Genomic DNA, 5,955 nt, shown 5'->3' on the forward strand with positions numbered 1-5,955 from the left:
AACCCACCCGAATAGCATGGATTGTTTGATCCATTTTATCCATCCTCCTATCCATGGTTTTTAGCATAGCCATGACCGCGGATAAGTCTTCAGTAGCTGCATAAGCGGCTCCCCTAGTGACATCATGTCTAGGGTTGTGGTATTCTCTAGAGTGTTTAGAGAATTCTTCAATCAATTCTTTGATCACCGGGGTGGCTTCTTTGTGAGCGGGCCTTGAAAGTCTCGTAGCTGCCTGGTTGTGACATTGACTCCATCATAGAAGATGGAGACTTCTTGCTGGCTGTTTAGGTCATGGTGTGGGCAGTTTCTTAGTAAGCTCTTGTACCTCTTCCATGCTTCATATAGCGACTCTCCAGCTTGTTGTTCAAAGTTAGCAATGGCCTTCTTCAACTTGGCTATTTTGGAAGGTGGCCAAAAGTGATCAATGAATTCTTCTTTCATCTTGGCCCATGTGGTGACTGATCCGGGGGGAAGTGACTTGAGCAAGTCTTTTGCAGCACCTTTGAATGTCACCGGAAGCATACGAAGTAGCTGAGTCTCGCGGGGCACATTTGGAACATTGAAGTAATTAGCTACATCATTGACTTCATCCAAATGTTTGTAGGCATCTTCATGGTCTTTTCCATAAAAAGGTATTTCTTTAAGTAAAGCTAGGATATGACCCTTTAGCTCGAAAGTAGCAGTTGCGGGAATTGCGGGTTGCACAAGTCCCGGGCCAGTGTCGTCGCGCATCCTCTTCTTCCATTCTCCCATGGGGATTTCATCAATGTTATCCATTGTGATAGCTAACTCTTCCTCGGAATCGGTTTCGTGCTCGTATGTAGGCTCCTCTTCTTCCTCGGTCTCGTACTCAATATCTTCCTTAACTGGTTCGTCGATTACTAAAGAAGCGCTGGATGCTCCTGATTTGCTGCTCTTCTTTTTCCCAAAAACAATCTTCAAATTGGACAAAGGTGACTTCTTTGGTGTACTCGAGCTCTCCACGTCCTTTCCTTTGTTCCTTTTCAATGCAGATTCGGGATCTTCAAACAGGGGTACCAGCGGGGTGTTTGATCCTCTGGTCATGAAAGTCCTGAAATAAACAAGATAAAAACGTAAAAAGAACAAAAAAAATGTACTAAAAAAATCGAAAATTAATATGCCAAATACAGTTGTACTCGCCGAGTAGGTGCGACTGCACTCGGCGAGTATCAGTGTAATTTTGAAGAAATTTTAAACTTAATATTAAAACTAAAACAAATGCTAAAACCTAATTTCTAACTACTAAATTGCAATAAATTAACTTTGTGCCAGTAAACTCACACAAAGGATCGAAAAAATTAGGGATTAGATTAATTATTTAGAACCGTTCCCCGACAACGGCGCCAAAAACTTGATGTGTGTAAAATGCACTTGTTTTATTCCTACTTTTTATTAATAAATTTAGCACACAAAGGCAGTGAACCTGTCTTTTAGTGGTATAGTTGAATAAATAGGTTATCGAACTCAGGGAATGGAAAATTAAACTAATGGCTAATTTTAAGTAAACAATTAATGAAAGTAAAAAAGGTTTTCTTCTAGTTTTGCAAGACTAGAAACTTAAGCACACCATAAAACACTTAATTAACTAAGTAACTAAAGCAAACAACTAATTCACCAAATTTGATAAAGATGTTTCTATTTAGGTTCAACCAATTCACTCTTATGGTTATTTTGTATTTATGATAGATTAATTTTTATTGGCTACCAATTATAGTGGTTAGGTTCATGTTCATTACTCCTAACCCTTAGACAATTAATTAATTCAAGAAGTGATCAAGTGTTTAAGCTAATTAATTCCCTAGATTAATAATTTGGATTAAATAAGATTTGTAGTGGTTAATCAATTTAGTGGTTCAATTAACCTCTTGTTTGATGGTTTCTCAAACAAGCTCACACATTAATCTAACTATTGTCTCATTAATCTTAGTTTCATAATCATTATTCCTAAGCATATGATTAAGTGTTCACATAGACATATGAGGTTAACAACTAATAGATGTTCATGCAGCTTAATTGTCTTCCAATTAACAGAAAATAGTTGTGATTAATGCATAAGGTTCTTTAACAAACTTAATTTAATAGATCACCAATAAACAATCAACCAAAAGCTAAGAATTAAACCATAGGAGTTCCTTGGTATTCCCCAAACAGAAACAAAAACGTATTTAGCTCATAGTTGCAGTAAAAACAAACACAAAAACAAGTTTAGCTAGATTAAACATACTCAATTCCTAAAGCTAAGTGGAATGATTAACCTAGTTGCTTTGATTCTTCAAAAGGTTGAAAATTAGAGTTCCTCAGCACCTTCAAGGGTTCTCAATCACCGATGGATCTTCAAAAAACGCCAGAAAAGTAGTCCCATCGGATAAAGGCTCGGTTTTTATAGCTATCTCAAAACAGGGTGTACTCGACGAGTAGCAGACCCAACTCGCCGAGTAGGCTCGTAGTTATCCGTCTTAAATCAGGAGTCGTGGCTTATCTTCTGGAATATTCTAATGGACTCGCCGAGTAGGCTCGTGTACTCGCCGAGTAGGTAAGCTTTTGTCCCTCAATCTTCATTCTTTGGTCTCTAATTGCTTCCCCTTGTTCCCTTTCACTCCCAAGCATGTCTTTTGGACTGAAAACAAAATTTAAACAGTTTTAAGTACCTTTTGTCCACATTATTCACATAATTAGTTAAAAATGAATAAAAATGTATGCTAAATAATTAACTAATTATGCACATATCAAGGCCGTTCACCGTTAGCTTTATAGAGTTTGTGCATTTTTGTATTTACCGCCATGCCTCTTCGTTTAGGAGGCACCACTGCATAAAAAAAATATTATTCAGAATAATTTTTTGTATACATACAATGTGAAATACAATGAATTAGAATAAATCTTAATTACCATCATTTTGGTGATCACCAAAACCTCAACCGAACGGATGTGGGAAAGTCGTTTATTGTCCATAACACGCTTTGTACCGTTGTCCGCTCCAACCGAATAAACTTCTACGAGCGGGAAAGTCGTTTATTGTCCATAATAACATCGCTTTTATATTGAAGAATGTATTTGTCGCTGCATCTTTAGTACGTACTCCAAAACTCCATAACTGCTTCAACTCATCCACCAACGGCCTAAGGAACACATCCAAGTCCTTCCCGGGTGCTTTGGGGCCGGGAATCAACAAGGTCAACATGAAAGATGACTCTTTCATGCATAGCCACGGTGGAAGATTGTAAGTGGTGAGTATGACAGACCATGTGCTGTGAGGATTACACATGTTACCAAACGGATTAAAACCATCAGCAGCAAGCCCTAAGCGTACATTTCGGGGTTCCCTCGAGAAGTCGGGATACTTCATATCAAATTTTTTCCATGAAGTACCATCAACGGGATGAATCATCGTACCATCTTTGGATTTTTCGGTACTATGCCAAATCATATCTTTAGTTGTGTGTCTTGAACAGTACAAACGTTGTAGTCTGGGGGTCACGGGAAAGTATCGTAAAACCTTATGAGCCACCTTCTTACCCACCGACTCTCATTATAAACTGGACATTTTTGCAACAAATCGTGTTCTTTCCAGAAAAGAAAGCAGTCATTTTTACATACGTGTATTGACTCATAACCTAAGCCGATCTTTTTAAGTGTCTTTTTTGCTTCGTAATGTGACGGGGGGACACTGTTTCCTTCAGGAAATGCAGTTTGCAACAACTCAAGAAGCAGATCGAATGAACTATCAGTCCATTTGTTGATCACCTTGATATGCATCAGCTTTGCTAAAAAGTCAAGGGACGAAAACGAACATCCAGGATATATAATTTTAATTGGACTTCCTCTAACAGCTTTTGAAATCCATCATCAACACCGCTACCGTCTGTATCTAGGTTCCCTTCGTTGTGGTTGGTATCATTTTCAATCACACCCCCATAACATCATCAATAACATTGGCCATCTCGTTACTATGCGGTATGTCTTCGACAACCGGGTGAGTTGTATTTTCGCCGTGATACTTCCATATAATATAGTGTGGACTAACACCATGTTGAAGTATATGGAATTTCATTATGGCTAGTAGTATAAATTTATTGACATTACATTTGTTACACGGGCATCTAATTTGACCATTGTTATCGACATGTGGTTTGGACCTCTCGAGAAAAGATTTGAGTCCTTGTTGGAACAAGGTAGAGTTACGGTTTTCAATAGTAGTCCACGTTTTATCAATAGGCATGTTGCAATTGAAACATAAGTTAGGTTTTAGTGTTTACTCTACAAGAAGTAGAATTTGGATTGAATATTTATAAGGATAGAGTAACCGCTCAATCAGATGGAATAGAAAACCAGACAACATGAGAGTATTCACAAGGGTAGGCTTATAAACCCACTTTTTGAATACCTTTATGACAGGGGCTTCCTTGATACGCATTGCGCGTCGTAAATGCATGTCATAAATGTGCGTCGTAAATGCGTGTCGTCTATAGACGACGCGCAAAAGCGTGTCGTCTTTCATTATGACAGGGCCTTCCTTGACACACATTTTCGCATCGTCTGAGCATTTTACGACACGCATTGCGCATCGAAAATGCTGTTTTTCTAGTAGTGTAAATGTGGTGGTGAAGTTGCAGTCGTCGGTGTCTCCGACTGGAACGAGAAAAAATACACTTGAAATAGGAATCAGTGGTTTTTATGTGTGTTAACAGAAGAATTGAAAGAGAAATTGGTCTTGAAAACAAACCTTGCCGGAGATATGAACAGGAAATCAAAGTTCCAGTCGGAAATTTGGCGGCAGTCGACTGAGGAGGTGGTGGGACTCGGCTTTGGAGGCAAATCAGGGCTGGGAGTCGTGTTTGGAGCCCAATAAGCGGTGGAAATCAGTGGTCGTCGCCGGAGATAATTACGATCGCTGTGGGAGTGCAATCAAACAAATGGGAGCAAATGGAGTCTAGGGAAGACGAACTGGAACTAAAAGGGGCCATTAGCGGCGACAAACTGGAGGGAAATCATACACGCACTTTCTGGCGATTCTCAACCGTTGGATTGGTTAAGCATCGTAGGGCCAGTATTTTGTCTAAGGTTGGTCAATGGATCGACACCTTTAGCGGCAACATGTCGCCGCTAAAAGAGTCGTCTCTAATGCCTTATCACAGGAACAAACCCTATCCGTTGAATTATTTGCCGAACCAAGGGTGAGGATTGAAAGTAGCGTGTCTCCGACGGATCGTCGGTGATTATCTTTAGCGACGATAACTATGTTTTAGCGGTGACACCAAACGTGTCTACTCTGGTGTCGCCGCTATTGCTCATTTCGTCGCAAAAAGCGACGTCCCTAATACTCCAAATTCTTGCTGTGTGAGCACCATCTTCATTACATGTAATCTTTGAATATTAAATTGGAAACAATACATAGTACTTAATCTATTTAAGTTTGGCAAGATACAAGAAATAACCACCTATTTTTATTTATTTCTACTGTATAACTATGATAGTCTAGAACTACGGGCTTTAATTTGTTTATTAATTTTTAGTTTTTTGGGGAGGGGTTAAATTCAAACGATAGAAACTATTTTCGCTTCTTTAGTTGGGTAGACATAGACTTCTTGAAGTCTAATGATATAAAAATATTATAAGTAGAACGCTAATATTATACCTTTAAGTGCTCAGTTTTTTATTTTCTTTTCAGTAAAAAAGTTTGTGACTACTTAAGTGTAGTGTTAGTTCTTCTCAACTTGCTCTTTTTAGATGAATACAAGGTCATGAGCATCAATGAAAAAGTGATAGAAGCACCATTTGCAACAATGAGTGAACATGGTCAGCAACAAGGGCAGTTTGGTCAAGCTCTCCTGAACCTGGGCCTGACCTTGGACGTGCTTAGACTTCTGTGGCACGGAAAATTGACGATATTGCCCTTTTAAGTAGGGACTAGCATAATTAGAAAGATTTATGAAA

The 5,955-nt window shown here is 38.9% G+C and overlaps 1 non-coding gene across 1 annotated transcript; it reads left to right on the top strand.

Moving 5' to 3' along the window:
* The first annotated feature begins 286 nt into the window (after positions 1 to 286).
* On the top strand, positions 287 to 393 carry LOC145065148 (small nucleolar RNA R71). The gene has a single exon (XR_013688297.1). It is a non-coding gene; the product is annotated as a small nucleolar RNA R71 (small nucleolar RNA).
* Positions 394 to 5,955: the final 5,562 nt, after the last annotated feature.

Source organism: Lactuca serriola, chromosome 7, assembly GCF_051521515.1.
Source record: "Lactuca serriola cultivar US96UC23 chromosome 7, Lser_US96UC23_V15, whole genome shotgun sequence".
Taxonomy (NCBI): Eukaryota; Viridiplantae; Streptophyta; class Magnoliopsida; order Asterales; family Asteraceae; genus Lactuca; species Lactuca serriola.